Source organism: Salvelinus namaycush, unplaced genomic scaffold (assembly GCF_016432855.1).
Source record: "Salvelinus namaycush isolate Seneca unplaced genomic scaffold, SaNama_1.0 Scaffold58, whole genome shotgun sequence".
Classification (NCBI taxonomy): domain Eukaryota; kingdom Metazoa; phylum Chordata; class Actinopteri; order Salmoniformes; family Salmonidae; genus Salvelinus; species Salvelinus namaycush.
In genome coordinates, this window is record NW_024061286.1 from 27763 (window position 1) to 46875 (window position 19113).

Sequence of the window (19113 nt, forward strand, 5' to 3'; positions counted from 1 at the left end):
GAGATAAAAAGTCCTGCTGCGGAGAAAGTGTGGTCTAGGGTGTTTCCAAACATGGATGTAAAATCAATATGGAAAAATGTAAATGTAAAATATAATTTTATAGAATGTGAAGACAATGATTTTAAATTGAAACATAATAGGATTTTTACAAATGTGGTTTTGCATCAAATAAATAGGGATATTAAAAGAGAATGTGATATTTGTGGTAGGGGGGTGGAAAATTTGATGCACTTTTTTATTGAATGTAGTAGGTTGAAAGATTTTCATGAGTTTTTAAAAGGACTTTTAGTAAAACATTGGGGAGAAGAGATTTTTACTGGGGTGGAGTGGAGGAGGTTGTTTCTTTTTGGTTTAAATGGGAAAAGTAAAGTTTTAAATATTAATTTGGTGAATTTTGTAATAAGTCATGCTAGATATGCGATAAGATTAAGAAGGAATTTAGGTCATTATGAAGGGAAAATTGTGAGTGTGGAAGGTTTTTTTAGGAGCATATTAGAGAGAGATATAGAGATAATATATAGATACGGTGGAGGAAATTTTGAAAAATTGTTTGTGTGGGGGAGTACTCTTATTGAAATTCTGTCAAATGGGAAACTTGTATTTCATTATTAAGTGGATTTAGTGGATGATTGTGTTTTTTAATAGGTTTTATTTTATTTATTTTTGATTTTTTGATTTTGTAAAAGGATGAATTGTTCATCCTTTTCTATTATTGATTGAATGTTGTAAATATTATGTGTTTTTTCATAATAAAAGATAAAAAATAAAATAAAATACGCCCGATCTCATCTGATCTCGGAAGCTAAGCAGGGTCGGGCCTGGTTAGTACTTGGATGGGAGACCGCCTGGGAATACCAGGTGCTGTAAGCCTTTTGTCCACTAGGGGGTGTGGCATTATTTCATCAGCAACACTGCCTTGTAGTAAGCATTTGATGCTGAATTGACTAAATGCAGCTTCTATGGGCTAGTCTCCCCTGCCCTTTTAATACGATCAAAGTTCCTTGTGTTGTCAGGGAGCAACTGCCTTTTATGCATAAGACAAATAAGAATATTGTTACTGAATGCAGCTTGTGTGTGCTTTGTGCTCCCTCGCCCTGTTCAAATGATCAAAGGAAATAATGCTGGTGAGAAGTGGAACTGGACTGGTGTCTGATGGCCCTGTGTTTTCCATGTTGGAATTACAACCCTTCTTTTATGGAGTAAATCAAAAGCACAAGAGAATGTGAGATGTTATCGATAATAAATCAATTGGTTTCATGCATTTGTCTGTGTGTGTGTGTGTCTGAATGTGATTGTATTTCGTCATATCGCAAACATTTGTGATATCAGATAGGTTAAGATATTAAAAAGTAATTGGTGATTTCTTCGACAGTGTTGCATGATGGGAATCTAGTGGTTCACTGATATAATCTAGTAAACAAAATAAACTACTTTTTCACCACTCTGTGTGCAAGTGCATTCCTAAACGGCATTTAACGCAGGTCGATGTGATATGATATTATCAGAACACAAAGTGGTTACCTTCAGCGGAAAATGTTGGCACTGGAGAGACTTGCCCTCCACTAAGCAGAAGAGATACTGTGTTCAAGAAGGTTGTTCACCCAGTGTGGGGCTTAGCCATTGCACTCTGGCTGTGCTGACCCCTTGCGAATTTTCCAAATGTGGGAATCTCGATTGCATAATTTATGGTAGTGGGCGTTTGCTCTTTACCCTGATGTCTTTGTTAATGACAAACCGTTGCTTGGCGGCAGGCTTAAGGATGACTTGAGTCAACTGACTGTGCTTATGGAGATCTTTGAAGTCAGTTGTGAAAGAGACTTTGTGGACCAATCGAAAGGTGGAAACATTTGTTTGTAGCAAAACATTGTTGGCATTTTGTCGAAACATTATGTTGCGAAATGCAGCATTGTATTTATGCCACGCTGGTACTTCAATCAAGAGATAGTTGAGAAGCCACTCTAACCCCCCCCCCCGGTCATGATGTGTCATGCGCTTCCAATATGAAATTGTCCACACATGCGTTCCTCCTTAGCACAGAACAATGCAATAGGTTTTCAACATCCAGAGCTTTTGTGTATTTATTGTGGCTAGTAGGATAGCTGCATGGGAAACTGTTGCTGATGATGTATTTGTCAGAAGTCATTGTATTTGTCCGTTTTTTCCCACAAGGCTGAAATATGTGCCCTCGCTTTGAAATGTTAGCAAGGTTTGTTTGTATTTCATCCAACTATCTGTGCTAAAAAGTGATGGCTACAGTATATGTAATTTCTTCCACTTTTTGAGTGAGCCAAAGTTCAAGCTGCTTATCTAATTGGTGAGAATGCAATGTCTGTTTATCAGACTCACTTTGACTTTATATGGTGTACCAAGAGATGTGCCTTCGCTTACGGCCATACCAGCCTGAATACACCCAATCTCGTCTGATCTCAGAAGCTAAGCATGCTCGGGCCTGGTTAGTACTTGGATGTAAGCCTTTTGTCCACTAGCGGGTGTGGCATTATTTCATCAGCAACACTGCCTTGTAGTAAGCATTTGATGCTGAATTGACTAAATGCAGCTTCTATGGGCTAGTCTCCCCTGCCCTTTTAATACGATCAAAGTTCCTTGTGTTGTCAGGGAGCAACTGCCTTTTATTTACAAGACAAATAAGAATATTGTTACTGAATGCAGCTTGTGTGTGCTTTGTGCTCCCTCGCCCTGTTCAAATGATCAAAGGAAATAATGCTGGTGAGGAGTGGAACTGGACTGGTGTCTGATGGCCCTGTGTTTTCCATGTTGGAATTACAACCCTTCTTTTATGGAGTAAATCAAAAGCACAAGAGAATGTGAGATGTTATCGATAATAAATCAATTGGTTTCATGCATTTGTCTGTGTGTGTGTGTGTGTCTGAATGTGATTGTATTTCGTCATATCGCAAACATTTGTGATATCAGATAGGTTAAGATATTAAAAAGTAATTGGTGATTTTTTCGACAGTGTTGCATGATGGGAATCTAGTGGTTCACTGATATAATCTAGTAAACAAAATAAACTACTTTTTCACCACTCTGTGTGCAAGTGCATTCCTAAACGGCATTTAACGCAGGTCGATGTGATATGATATTATCAGAACACAAAGTGGTTACCTTCAGCGGAAAATGTTGGCACTGGAGAGACTTGCCCTCCACTAAGCAGAAGAGATACTGTGTTCAAGAAGGTTGTTCACCCAGTGTGGGGCTTAGCCATTGCACTCTGGCTGTGCTGACCCCTTGTGAATTTTCCAAATGTGGGAATCTTGATTGCATAATTTATGGTAGTGGGCGTTTGCTCTTTACCCTGATGTCTTTGTTAATGACAAACCGTTGCTTGGCGGCAGGCTTAAGGATGACTTGAGTCAACTGACTGTGCTTATGGAGATCTTTGAAGTCAGTTGTGAAAGAGACTTTGTGGACCAATCGAAAGGTGGAAACATTTGTTTGTAGCAAAACATTGTTGGCATTTTGTCGAAACATTATGTTGTGAAATGCAGCATTGTATTTATGCCACGCTGGTACTTCAATCAAGAGATAGTTGAGAAGCCACTCTAACCCCCCCCCCCCCGGTCATGATGTGTCATGCGCTTCCAATATGAAATTGTCCACACATGCGTTCCTCCTTAGCACAGAACAATGCAATAGGTTTTCAACATCCAGAGCTTTTGTGTATTTATTGTGGCTAGTAGGATAGCTGCATGGGAAACTGTTGCTGATGATGTATTTGTCAGAAGTCATTGTATTTGTCCGTTTTTTCCCACAAGGCTGAAATATGTGCCCTCGCTTTGAAATGTTAGCAAGGTTTGTTTGTATTTCATCCAACTATCTGTGCTAAAAAGTGATGGCTACAGTATATGTAATTTCTTCCACTTTTTGAGTGAGCCAAAGTTCAAGCTGCTTATCTAATTGGTGAGAATGCAATGTCTGTTTATCAGACTCACTTTGACTTTATATGGTGTACCAAGAGATGTGCCTTCGCTTACGGCCATACCAGCCTGAATACACCCAATCTCGTCTGATCTCAGAAGCTAAGCATGCTCGGGCCTGGTTAGTACTTGGATGTAAGCCTTTTGTCCACTAGCGGGTGTGGCATTATTTCATCAGCAACACTGCCTTGTAGTAAGCATTTGATGCTGAATTGACTAAATGCAGCTTCTATGGGCTAGTCTCCCCTGCCCTTTTAATACGATCAAAGTTCCTTGTGTTGTCAGGGAGCAACTGCCTTTTATTTACAAGACAAATAAGAATATTGTTACTGAATGCAGCTTGTGTGTGCTTTGTGCTCCCTCGCCCTGTTCAAATGATCAAAGGAAATAATGCTGGTGAGGAGTGGAACTGGACTGGTGTCTGATGGCCCTGTGTTTTCCATGTTGGAATTACAACCCTTCTTTTATGGAGTAAATCAAAAGCACAAGAGAATGTGAGATGTTATCGATAATAAATCAATTGGTTTCATGCATTTGTCTGTGTGTGTGTGTGTGTCTGAATGTGATTGTATTTCGTCATATCGCAAACATTTGTGATATCAGATAGGTTAAGATATTAAAAAGTAATTGGTGATTTTTTCGACAGTGTTGCATGATGGGAATCTAGTGGTTCACTGATATAATCTAGTAAACAAAATAAACTACTTTTTCACCACTCTGTGTGCAAGTGCATTCCTAAACGGCATTTAACGCAGGTCGATGTGATATGATATTATCAGAACACAAAGTGGTTCCCGTTAGCGGAAAATGTTGGCACTGGAGAGACTTGCCCTCCACTAAGCAGAAGAGATACTGTGATCAAGAAGTTGGTTCACCCAGTGTGGGGCTCAGCCATTCCACTCTGGCTGGGCTGACCCCTTGTGAATTTTCCAAACGTGGGAATCTTGATTGCAAAATGTATGGTAGTGGTCGTTTGCGCTTTATCCTGATTTCTTTGTTAATGATAAACCGTTGCTTGGCGGCAGCCTTAAACAAGCTTATATTTTGGGTTCTGAAAGAGAATGACAGTTGAACTAAGTTCATGAGGCATTTATAAATTATATAATTTTCTGAATCAGTGGGTAGATATCATTCATTTCTAAGTTCAAAAATTTATGTGGATCCAAAAATGCACCTTTAACATAAACACAGACACTAGACACAGACACTGGAAATTAGATGTATATACAGTGGGGCAATAAAGTATTTAGTCAGCCACCAATTGTGCAAGTTCTCCCACTTAAAAAGATGAGAGAGGCCTGTAATTTTCATCATAGGTACACTTCAACTATGATAGACAAGATGAGAAAAAAAAATCCAGAAAATCACATTGTAGGATTTTTAATATTTTTATTTGCAAATTATGGTGGAAAATAAGTATTTGGTCAATAACAAAAGTTTATCTCAATACTTTGTTATATACCCTTTGTTGGCAATGACAGAGGTCAAAGGTTTTCTGTAAGTCTTCACAAGGTTTTCACACACTGTTGCTGGTATTTTGGCCCATTCCTCCATGCAGATCTCCTCTAGAGCAGTGATGTTGTGGGGCTGTTGCTGGGCAACACGGACTTTCAACTCCCTCCAAAGATTTTCTATGGGGTTGAGATCTGGAGACTGGCTAGGCCACTCCAGGACCTTAAAATGCTTCTTACGAAGCCACTCCTTCGTTGCCCGGGCGGTGTGTTTGGGATCATTGTCATGCTGAAAGACCCAGCCACGTTTCATCTTCAATGCCCTTGCTGATGGAAGGAGGTTTTCACTCAAAATCTCACGATACATGGCCCCATTCATTCTTTCCTTTACACGGATCAGTCGTCCTGGTCCCTTTGCAGAAAAACAGCCCCAAAGCATGAGGTTTCCACCCCCATGCTTCACAGTAGGTATGGTGTTCTTTGGATGCAACTCAGCATTCTTTGTCCTCCAAACACAACGAGTTGAGTTTTTACCAAAAAGTTATATTTTGGTTTCATCTGACCATATGACATTCTCCCAATCTTCTTCTGGATCATGCAAACGCTCTCTAGCAAACTTCAGACGGGCCTGGACATGTACTGGCTTAAGCAGGGGGACATGTCTGGCACTGCAGGATTTGAGTCCCTGGCGGCGTAGTGTGTTACTGATGGTAGGCTTTGTTACTTTGGTCCCAGCTCTCTGCAGGTCATTCACTAGGTCCCCCCGTGTGGTTCTGGGATTTTTGCTCACCGTTCTTGTGATCATTTTGACCCCAAGGGGTGAGATCTTGCGTGGAGCCCCAGATCGAGGGAGATTATCAGTGGTCTTGTATGTCTTCCATTTCCTAATAATTGCTCCCACAGTTGATTTCTTCAAACCAAGCTGCTTACCTATTGCAGATTCAGTCTTCCCAGCCTGGTGCAGGTCTACAATTTTGTTTCTGGTGTCCTTTGACAGCTCTTTGGTCTTGGGCCATAGTGGAGTTTGGAGTGTGACTGTTTGAGGTTGTGGACAGGTGTCTTTTATACTGATAACAGGTGCCATTAATACAGGTAACGAGTGGAGGACAGAGGAGCCTCTTAAAGAAGAAGTTACAGGTCTGTGAGAGCCAGAAATCTTGCTTGTTTGTAGGTGACCAAATACTTATTTTCCACCATAATTTGCAAAAAAAATAATAAAAAAAATAAATTCATTAAAAATCCTACAATGTGATTTTCTGGATTTCTTTTTCTCATTTTGTCTGTCATAGTTGAAGTGTGCCTATGATGAAAATTACAAGCCTCTCTCATCTTTTTAAGTGGGAGAACTTGCACAATTGGTGGCTGACTAAATACTTTTTTGCCCCACTGTACAGTACCAGTCAGACATTTCCACCGGTCTAATGTGCAATACTAATTTCTTGGCCCAAGTAAGTCGCTTCTTCTTATTGGTGTCCTTTAGTAGTGGTTTCTTTGCAACAAGTTGACCATGAAGGCCTGATTAATGGAGTCTCCTCTGAACAGTTGATGATGAGATGTGTCTGTTACATTTATTTAGGCTGCAATCTGAGGCTGGTACTGTAACTCTAATGACGTTAGAGGTTCTTCCTTTCCTGTGGCGGTCCTCATGACAGCCAGTTTCATCATAGCGCTTGATGGTTTTTGCGAATGCACTTGAAGAAACTTGACATTTTCCGTATTGACTGACCTTCATGTCTTAAAGTAATGTTGGACTGTCATTTCTCTTTGCTTATTTGAACTGTTCTTGCCATAATATGGACTTGGTATTTTACCAAATAGGGCTATCTTCTGTATACCACTCCTACCTTGTCACAAAACAACTGATTGGCTCAAACGCATTGAGAAGGAAAGAAATGCCACAAATTAACTTTTAGCAAGGCACACCGGTTCATTTAAATGAAGCTGGTTGAGAGATTGACCACTACCGGTGTAGTCTCCGGGAGGACGTCCGCAGGGAGCTAGCGTGTCGGGACACCGCTCTTTCCCTGGATGAGCTGATTGACATGTCCATCCGACTGGACAATCTGCTGGCTGCCCGCGGGCGTTCGGAGAGGGTCCTGTGCGTTCCACCACCCAGCACCTCCGCTCCCATTCCGATGGAGTTGGGAGGGGCCGTGCCGAGGGGTACCTGAGGAGGAGGCTCCCCCTGCACCAGCTGTGGTCGGAGAGGACACACGGCCGATCGGTGCTGGGGGGGTCCGTCTGGGAGTCGAGATGGCAGGCGGAACGCTTCTCGATCACCCCAGGTGAGTCAGCACCAAACTCACCCAGAACCCCCTGTTGGTCACATGTTTGATTGAATTTTTTCCCTTACATTTTTTCCCTCTTCCCAGCATAGGGCGCTAGTCGATTCAGGCGCAGCTGGGAACTTTATGGATTGCGGACTCGCTCTTAAGTTAGGTGTTCCGCTTGTGCCGATAGATTCTCCCTTTCCCGTGCACTCCCTAGATAGCCGGCCATTAGGGTCAGGGGTGGTCAGGGAGACCACGGTTCCCCTGGACATGGTGACGCAGGGGAATCATAAGGAGCGTATCAGTCTTCATATTATTGATTCGCCTGCGTTTCCAGTGGTGCTAGGGACTCCCTGGCTGGCCCGGCACAATCCTAAAATTTCGTGGAGACAGGGGGTTCTCCAGGGGTGGTCAGAGGAGTGTTCTGGAAGGTGTCTGGGAGTTTCCATCGGTGCCACGTCGGTGGAAAGTCCAGACCAGGGTCCCACGCTGTGCATTCCCCCCGAGTATGCCGATTTTGGCAATCGCTTTCAGTAAAAAGAAAGCGACTAAATTACCACCTCATCGACTGGGAAGGGATTGTGCGATAGATCTCCAGGTAAACGCTGCGCTTCCCAAGAGTCACGTGTACCCATTGTCCCAAGAGGAGACGTTGGCTATGGAGACATATGTCACTGAGTCTCTGGGACAGGGGTACATTCGGTCCTCCATCTCACCCGTCTCCTCGAGTTTCTTTTTTGTGAAGAAAAAGGAGAGAGGTTTACGTCCGTGTATTGATTATAGAGGTCTAAATGCCATCACAGTGGGGTTTAGTTACCCACTACCTCTCATCGCTACGGCTGTGGAATCATTTCACGGAGCGCAGTTCTTCACAAAACTGGATCTCAGGAGCGCGTATAGTCTGGTGCGTATTCGGAAGGGAGACGAGTGGAAAACTGCATTTAGTACCACATCGGGCCATTATGAGTACTGCGTCATGCTGTATGGGTTAAAAAATGCTCCAGACGTTTTCCAATCCTTTGTAGATGACATTCTCAGGGACCTGCACGGGCAGGGAGTGGTTGTTTATATCGATGACATTCTGATCTACTCAGCCACTCACGCCGTGCATGTGTCTCTGGTACGCAAGGTGCTTGGTAGACTGCTGGAGCATGACCTATATGTCAAGGCTGAGAAGTGTGTGTTCTCCAAACGAGCCGTCTCCTTTCTGGGTTATCGCATTTCCACCTCGGGGGTGGTGATGGAGGGTGACCGCATTAACTTCTTATCCTGTTTGGGCTGCAAGCCCGAGGTCGGTACACTTATGACAACATCCAGCTCAATTGCAGGGCGCGAAATTCAAAATCTATTTTTTTTTAATATTTAACTTTCACACATTAACAAGTCCAATACAGCATTTGAAAGATAAACATCTTGTAAATCCAGCTAACGTGTCCGATTTTTAAAATGTTTTACAGCAAAAACACCACGTATATTTATGTTAGTTCACCACCAAATACAAAAGAGGACAGACATTTTTCACAGCACAGGTAGCATGCACAAAGCCAACCTAACTAACCAAGATCCAACCAAACAAACCTAGAAACAACTTCCTCAGATGACAGTCCTATAACATGTTACACAATAAATCTATGTTTTGTTCGAAAAATGTGCATATTTGAGCTATAAATCAGTTTTACATTGATGCTACCATCATAGCTACAGTCAGAAATAGCACGGGAGTAGCCAGAGTAAATACAGACACCAACGTCAACTACCTAATTACTCATCATAAAACATTTCAGAAAAATATATGGTGTATAGCAAAATGAAAGACAAAGATCTTGTGAATACAGACAATATTTCCGATTCTTTAAGTGTTTTACAGCGAAAACACAATATATCGTTATATTAGCTTACTGCAATAGCTAACACACAACAGCATTGATTCCAAGTAATCGGTAGCGATAGCACAGTTCGACAGATATATGAAATAGCATCCCAAATTGGGTCCTTATCTTTGTTGATCTTCCATCAGAATGTTGTAAAGGGGTCCATTGTCCAGAACCGTCTTTGTTTGGATCCAGAACGAACTATTTCCCTCTTGAATTAGCAAGCACACTGGCCGTGCGGCGCTAACCTCTCCTTCTTGAACAAATTCTTCCAACGCATCACGTCTAAAGTCCCGAATAAATTTCAATAATATAATTAAACTATATTGAAAAAACATACTTTAGGATGATATTGTGACATGTATCAAATAAAATCGAAGCCGGAGATCATATTCACCTATAACGACGGTTTTCCAGGAGGCAATTCCAGGTCCAACTTCGCGCCTTCGGAAAAAAAAATAATGGCGCACCTCTCACTCCAAGAGGCTGTATTCAATCCCAGAACGAGATAATCAAGTCATTTCTGCTCTCACTTCCGCATGACACCCAAGGGAAGGTGTATGACGTGTTTCTATAGTCCCAAGTGACATGCCCTTTTATAGACAAGCTCTTGAAAAAAGACCTCGCTTTTGGAAATCTCACTTCCGGATAGGAAATGGGCTGCAGAAAGAGTTCTGGTTCACTTAGAGAAATAATTCAAACGGTTTAAGAAACTAGAGAGTGTTTTCTATCCAATAGTAATGATAATATGCATATTGTACGAGCAAGAATTGAGTAGGAGGCCGTTTGAAATGGCCACCTCTTTCCAGGTTACTCAATGCTGCCCCTTGCAGCCATAAGAAGTTAACTCCAATGTTTGTAATTATTGTTTTTAAAAGACTGTAAATGCTCCAAACATGGTTAAAACTATAATTTTTGTACCATGGACGGTCAGTCCTTGCATCTGTAACTCTGTCTAAACATTTTAGTGGTTACATTTCTCCAGCCCCATGACAGATTTTTACCAAAACAGTGTCTGGAGAGCACTATGTTATTGTTTCAACGCCTCATTAAGGGGTTGTTACTTTGGAAGATATTGGTACCCATCATACGGAAGAGAATTTTTATAATTAACAAAATGTATGGTGTTTAAGGTATATGGACAATTGTTGCATTGTCTATTGTTATGCTGTCAATTGATTTTTAATGGTTGCAACAAAATGAACTAACAAATATTGTATATTTTGCAATTCGGAGTAATTACTACTTCAGTAAGGATATACACTTTATTCAGTGACCTTAGGTATAGAAACTGATGGTCAGTTCAACACATGGATTCAATTTTTTTTATTGCAATTGCTAAATCATTCCAATAGATGACAGCCTAAGACCATGAATGAAATCTCAGAAGATCCGTTTTCACTCTGGATACATCACGCTCTCCCCCTCCCCCCTCACAGAAAAACTCCTGAGTGCACTTTTTTCTGTCCCTTTCCACACTGTTAACGCAAGAGGAAGGACCAACACATAATTTTTAACAGATAACTGTGAATTACTATAATGATGATTCATGTTTATTATTACATATTTTCATGCTCATGTTTTACAATTATACTTGAATACTATTTCAATAACGGAGATCAATAAGCCTGAACATTAATTCAGTCACCTCTGGTCAGTAAACGTATTTTCCTAGTACATTCATTGTCTAATTCATCAAGCATGCTGCCATCTATTGGAGATATTTAGCAATTAAACGTTTTTAATTCACATAAAGACATTGGTGAGGCATCTGAGAAATAAAGTGTATTTCTCTTATTAATTCCTCAGATCAGTCTCAAAACTACGACACCTATTCCACACCAATTTCTGGACTTTCACATGGAGGTTACTAGGTCACACCCAGTTTAAACCCCATTTGAAAAATAAAACATAACATTTGGCAATAATAAATATAATAAAAAAACTAATAACAAAAATGCTTACATAGGTTTTGAAGTAAAACATTTAAATACATTTTTTGTACTATTTAGTACTATTTACTCTTGTTTAGTACTATTTACCTTTTAGTACTTTAATGGTATATACTAACATGATATTATTACTAAAATTGCTTCCAAAAGTGTTCTAGGCTACCCTACCCTAGAATTAGGTTTAGGATTTAGGGTTACGGTGTTACGGTCGTTGTAATCCTCCTCCTCGGACGAGGAGGAGAGGCGAGAAGGATCAGACCAATATGCGGAGTGGTTTGTGTCCATGATTATTTTAATGAACAAATCACTGAACACTTACACATACAAAACAACAAACGTGACAAAACCGAAACGAACCGACAAACAGTCCCGTGTGGCACGAATACAGACACGAGATACAAACACCCACAGCAACCACGTGAATCACAGGCTGCCTAAGTATGATTCTCAATCAGGGACAACGATTGACAGCTGTCTCTGATTGAGAATCATACCCGGCCGAACACAAACAACCCAACAAGAAAATAACACCTCGACAACCCACCCCAACTCACGCCCTGACCAACTAAATAAACACAAGAAAAAGGAAAAACAGGTCAGGAACGTGACATAACCCCCCCCTTAAGGTGCGAACTCCGGGCGCACCAGCATAAAGTCTAGGGGAGGGTCTGGGTGGGCGTCTGTCCACGGTGGCGGCTCTGGCGCTGGTCGTGGTCCCCACCCCACCATAGTCAAACCCCGCTTCCTTGGCCTCCTCCCAATAACCACCCTCCATGTCAATCCCACTCTACCAAAGGGCAGCACCGGACTGAGCGGCAGCACCGGACTGAGGGGCAGCACCGGACTGAGGGGCAGCACCGGACTGAGGGGCAGCACCGGACTGAGGGGCGAATCCTGGCTGGCTGGCTCTGGCGGATCCTGGCTGGCTGGCTCTGGCGGATCCTGGCTGGCTGGCTGGCTCTGGCGGATCCTGGCTGGCTGGCTCTGGCGAATCCTGGCTGGCTGGCTCTGGCAGCTCCTGACTGGCTGGCTCTGGCAGCTCCTGACTGGCTGGCTCTGGCAGCTCCTGACTGGCCGGCTCTGGCAGCTCCTGACTGGCCGGCTCTGGCAGCTCCTGGCTGGACGGCTCTGGCAGCTCCTGGCTGGACGGCTCTGGCTGGTGCTGGCTGGACGGCTCTGGCTGGTGCTGGCTGGACGGCTCTGGCTGGTGCTGTCTGGACGGCTCTGGCTGGTCCTGGCTGGACGGCTCTGGCTGGTCCTGGCTGGACGGCTCTGGCTGGTCCTGGCTGGACGGCTCTGGCTGGTCCTGGCTGGACGGCTCTGAAGGCTCAGTACAGACGGACAGCGCTGGGCAGGCAGACAGTTCAGACAGCGCTGGGAAGGCAGGCAGTTCAAACAGCGCTGGGCAGGCAGGCAGCTCAAACAGCGCTGGGCAGGCAGGCAGCTCAAACAGCGCTGGGCAGGCAGGCAGCTCAAACAGCGCTGGGCAGGCAGGCAGCTCAAACAGCGCTGGGCAGGCAGGCAGCTCAGACAGCGCTGGGCAGACGGGCAGTTCAGGCGCCGCTGGGCAGACGGCAGACTCTGGCAGGCTGAGACGCACTGTAGACCTGGTGCGTGGTGTAGGCACTGGCTGCGCTGGAGAGGAGGAAGGCTCTGACAGCGCTGGACAGGTGGGAGCAGCTGGAGAGAGAACCCGGAGAGACAGCCTGGTGCGGGGGGCTGCCACCGGTGGACTGGTACGTGGAGGTGGCACCGGGTATACCGGACCGTGAAGGAGGACACGCGCTCTTGAGCACCGAGCCTGCCCAACCTTACCAGGTTGAATGGTCCCCGTAGCCCTGCCAGTGCGGCGAGGTGGAATAGCCCGCACTGGGCTATGCTGGCGAACCGGGGACACCATTCGTAAGGCTGGTGCCATGTATGCCGGCCCGAGGAGACGCACTGGAGGCCAGATGCGTTGGGCCGGCTTCATGACATCCGGCTCGATGCCCAACCTAGCCCTACCAGTGCGGCGAGGTGGAATAGCCTGCACTGGGCTAAGCACGCGTACTGGGGACACCGTGCGCTTTACCGCATAACACGGTGTCTGACCAGTACGACGCCCTCTCACTCCATGGTAAGCACGGGGAGTTGGCTCAGGTATCCTACCCGGCTTTGCCACACTCCTCGTGTGCCCCCCCCAAGAAATTTTTGGGCTGACTCTCGGGCTCCCAACCGCGTCGCCGCGCTGCCTCCTCATACCAGCGCCTCTCTGCCTTCGCTGCCTCCAGCTCCGCCTTGGGACGGCGATATTCCCCTGGCTGAGCCCAGGGTCCTTTGCCGTCGAGGATCTCCTCCCAAGTCCAGGAGTCCTGGGTTTTTCCCCACTGCTGTCGCCTCCCTTCTCCACTCCGCTTGGTCCTTTGGTGGTGGGTGTTTCTGTTACGGTCGTCGAAATCCTCCTCCTCGGACGAGGAGGAGAGGCGAGAAGGATCAGACCAATATGCGGAGTGGTTTGTGTCCATGATTATTTTAATGAACAAATCACTGAACACTTACACATACAAAACAACAAACGTGACAAAACCCGAAACGAACCGACAAACAGTCCCGTGTGGCACGAATACAGACACGAGATACAAACACCCACAGCAACCACGTGAATCACAGGCTGCCTAAGTATGATTCTCAATCAGGGACAACGATTGACATACCCGGCCGAACACAAACAACCCAACAAGAAAATAACACCTCGACAACCCACCCCAACTCACGCCCTGACCAACTAAATAAACACAAGAAAAAGGAAAAAACAGGTCAGGAACGTGACATACGGCTAAAATAGATTATACCTATTGTTAGGGGTTAGGGCTAAAATAGGTTATACCTAGGGCTAAGGTTAAAACTAAACTAGGTTATGCTTCACTATATGGATCACTCCAATATATTGGTATCACTCCGCAGCGGAGGGATACATCCGAGATGAGGATTTACAGATTTAGGTTTCATGCATGTTAACATTAGAAGCCTCCTCCCTAAGTTTGTTTTATTCACTGCTTTAGCACACTCTGCCAACCCGGATGTCCTAGCCATGTCTGAATCCTGGCTTAGGAAGACCACCAAAAACCCTGAGATTTCCATCCCTAACTATAACACTTTCGGACAAGATAGAACTGCCAAAAGGGGCGGAGTTGCAATCTACTGCAGAGAAAGCCTGCAGAGTTTTGTCTTACTATCCAGGTCTGTACCCAAACAATTCTACTTTAAAAAATCCACCTTTCCAGAAACAAGTCTCTCACTGTTGCCACTTGCTATAGACCACCCTCTGCCCCCAGCTGTGCCCTGTACACCATATATGAATTGATCGCCCCCCCAGCTATCTTCAGAGCTAGTGCTGCTAGGTGACCTAAACTGGGACATGCTTAACACCCCGGCCATCCTACAATCTAAGCTTGATGCCCTCAATCTCACACAAATTATCAATGAAGCTACCAGGTACAACCCCAAATTCGTGAACACGGGCACCCTCATAGATATCATCCTAACAAACTTGCCCTCCAAATACACCTCTGCTGTCTTCAACCAAGATCTCAGCGATCACTGCCTCATTGCCTGCATCCGTAATGGGTCTGCGGTCAAACGACCACCCCTCATCACTGTCAAACGCTCCCTAAAACACTTCTGCGAGCAGGCCTTTCTAATCGACCTGACCCGGGTATCCTGGAAGGATGTTGACCTCATCCCGTCAGTCGAGGATGCCTGGTTGTTCTTTAAAAGTAATTTCCTCACCATCTGAACCTGTTTGGGCTGCAGGGGCAGTATTGAGTAGCCAGATAAAAGGTGCCCATTTCAAACGGCCTCGTACTCAATTCTTGCTCGTACAATATGCATATTATTATTACTATTGGATAGAAAACACTCTCTAGTTTCTAAAACCGTTTGAATTATATCTGTGAGTAAAACAGAACTCATTTTGCAGCAAACTTCCAAACAGGAAGTGGAAAATCTGAAATCGATGCTCTGTTCTAGGGCCTGCCTATAAATGTCCATGATATATATCAGTATACATGCACTTCATACGTCTTCCACTAGATGTCGACAGGCAGTGAGAGAAGAAATGGAGTGTATAACTTGATCTGGGGTCAAATAAATGCTCTTTGTATGACGTGTCACCAGTTTCCTGTTTTCTGGAGAGCGCGTGAAGGGACCTGGTTTTGCCTTCTGTACAGCTGTCGTTATAGACGACTAATATCTCCGGCTTTGATTTTATTTGATACGTGACAATATCATCGTAAAGTATGTTTTTTCAATATAGTTTTATTAGATTATTGAAATGTTTTCGGGACGTTAGGCGTGTTGCGTTGTCTGCGTTTGTTCACGAAGGAGAGCTTCGCGCCACTTTGCTAGCTTTCTGTGCTAATTGACTGGAGAAGAGGACATTCTAAATCCAAACTACGATTGTTCTGGACAAAGGACCCCTTGTACAACATTCTGATGGAAGATCGTCAAAAGTAGGACCCATTTTATGATGTTATTTCATATATCTGTCGAACATGTTGTGCTAGTAGTTTGCGGCCAGGTTTGGGCACGCTCTCGCCATAACGTAAACTGCATACCGTAATGAAGTTATTTTTAGAATTCTAACACGGCGATTGCATTAAGAACTAGTGTATCTATCATTTCCTATACAACATGTATTTTTTAGTTATGTTTATGAATAGTTATTTGGTCAGAATAGGTGAGTGTCATAAAAATATCCGGACGTTGTGGGAAAAAGATGCTACGTTAGCACAATGTATAACCACTGATTTCAGCTCTAAATATGCACATTTTCGAACAAAACATAAGTGTATGTATAACCTGATGTTATAGGACTGTCATCTGATGAAGCTTATCAAGGTTAGTCAAAAATTATATATATTTTGCTGGTTTGTTACGATCGCTAACTTTTGCTGCTGGGGAATGGCTTGTGTTTCTGGCTATTGTGGTAAGCTAATATAATGCTATATTGTGTTTTCGCTGTAAAACACTTAATAAATCGGAAATATTGGCTGGAATCACAAGATGCCTGTCTTTCATTTGCTGTACACCATGTATTTTTCAGAAATGTTTTATGATGAGTATTTAGGTATTTGACGTATTTGACGTATTTGACGTTGGTGTCTGTAATTACTCTGGCTGCTTCGGTGCCATTTCTGACGGTAGCTGTGATGGTAGCTGCAATGTAAAACTGATTTATAGCTCAAATATGCACATTTTTCGAACAAAACATAGATTTATTGAATAACATGTTATAAGACTGTCATCTGATGAAGTTGTTTCTTGGTTAGTTTGGTTAGTTCTTGGTTAGTTAGGTTGGTTTTGTGCATGCTACCTGTGCTGTGAAAAATGTCTGTCCTTTTTTGTATTTGGTGGTGAGCTAACATAAATATACGTGCTGTTTTCGCTGTAAAACATTTTAAAAATCGGACATGTTGGCTGGATTCACAAGATGTTTATCTTTCAAATGCTGTATTGGACTTGTTAATGTGTGAAAGTTAAATATTTCTAAAAAATATATTTTGAATTTCGCGCCCTGCACTTGAAGTGGCTGTTGTCATATTGTGCCCGGCTTCGGGCTTTTAGCCAGAAGAAGTTAAATAAGCATGCCCCTTTCAAATAATTTAGAAATAAGAACAGATATAGCCCCTGGTTCACTCCAGACCTGACTGCCCTTGGCCAGCAAAAAAACATCCTGTGGCGGACTGCAATAGCATCGAATAGTCCCTGCGTTTTTGCAACTGTTCAGGGAAGTCAGGAACCAATACACACAGTCAGTCAGGAAAGCTAAGGCTAGCTTTTTCAAACAGAACTTTGCATCCTGTAGCTCAAACTCCAAAAAGTTTTGGGACACTGTAAAGTCCATGGAGAACAAGAGCACCTCCTCCCAGCTGCCCCCTGCACTGAGGCAAGGCAACACTGTCACCACCGATAAATCCATGATAATCAAAAATTTCAATAAGCATTTCTCTACGGCTGGCCATGGCTGGCCATGCTTTCCTCCTGGCTATCCCAACCCTGGCCAACAGCCCTGCACCCCCCGCAGCTACTTGCCCGAGCCTCCCCAGTTTCTCCTTCACCCAAATCCAGATAGCAGATGTTCTGAAAGAGCTGCAAAACCTGGACCTGTACAAATCAGCTGCGCTAGACAACCTGGACCCTCTCTTTCTAAAATTATCCACCTCCATTGTTGCAATTCCTATTACCAGTCTGTTCAACCTCTCTTTCGTATCGTCCGAGATCCCTAAAGATTGGATAGCTGCCGCGGTCATCCCCCTCTTCAAAGGGAGTGACACTCTAGACCCAAACTGTTATAGACCTATATCCATCCTGCCCTGCCTTTCTAAAGTCTTCGAAAGCCAAGTTAATAAACAGATCACTGACCATTTCAAATCCCACCGTACCTTCTCCTCTGTGCAATCCGGTTTCCGAGCTGGTCATGGGTGCACCTCGGCCACTCTCAAGGTACTAAACGATTTCATAACCGCCATCGATAAAAGACAGTACTGTGCAGCCGCCTTCATCGACCTGGCCAAGGCTTTCGACTCTGTCAATCACCGTATTCTTATCGGCAGACTCAATAGCCTTGGTCAAATGACTGTCTCGCCTGGTTCACCAACTACTTCGCAGACAGAGTTCAGTGTGTCAAATCGGAGGGCCTGTTGTCCGGACCTATGGCAGTCTCTATGGGGGTACCACAGGGTTAAATTCTCAGGCCGACTCTTTTCTCTGTATATATCAACGATGTCGCTCTTGCTGCGGGGGATTCCCTGATCCACCTCTACGCAGACGACAACATTTTATATACATCTGGCCCTTCTTTGGACACTGTGTTACCCTTTACTGCTCCAGCGTTCCGCCAGCGGAACTCCTCCCACATTCCACTGAAAAGGCAGAGCGCGAAATTCAAAAGATATTTTTTAGAAATATTTAACTTTCACACATTAACAAGTCCAATACAGCAAATGAAAGGCACACATCTTGTGAATCCAGCCAACATGTCCGATTTTTAAAATGTTTTACAGCGAAAACAGCACGTATATTTATGTTAGCTCACCACCAAATACAAAAAAGGACAGACATTTTTCACAGCACAGGTGACAACCTAACTAACCAAGAACCAACCAAACTAACCAACAAACAACTTCATCAGATGACAGTCTTATAACATGTTACACAATAAATCTATGTTTTGTTCGAAAAATTTGCATATTTGAGATATAAATCAGTTTTACATTGCAGCTACCATCACAGCTACCGTCAAAAATAGCACCGAAGCAGCCAGAGTAATTATAGAGACCAACGTGGAATACCTAAATACTCATCATAAAACATTTCTGAAAAATGCATCGTGTACATCAAATGAAAGACAAGCATCTTGTGAATCCAGCCAATATTTCAGATTTTTTAAGTGTTTTACAGCGAAAACACAATACAGCATTATATTAGCTTACTACAATAGACTACCACACTACCGCATTCATTCATCAAGGCACGTTAGCGATAGCAATAGGCACGTTAGCGTTAGCGAATAAACCAGCAAAAGATATTAATTTTCACTAACCTTCATAAACCTTCCTCAGATGACAGTCCTATAACATCAGGTTATACAT

The 19113-nt window shown here is 43.7% G+C and overlaps 3 pseudogenes; all 3 read left to right on the plus strand.

Annotated features, from left to right (window-relative positions):
* The first annotated feature begins 1559 nt into the window (after window positions 1–1559).
* LOC120041922 lies at window positions 1560–1708 on the plus strand (annotated as a pseudogene).
* Window positions 1709–3164: 1456 nt separating this feature from the next.
* On the plus strand, window positions 3165–3313 carry LOC120041925 (annotated as a pseudogene).
* A 1458-nt stretch (window positions 3314–4771) lies between these two features.
* On the plus strand, window positions 4772–4921 carry LOC120041929 (annotated as a pseudogene).
* Window positions 4922–19113: the final 14192 nt, after the last annotated feature.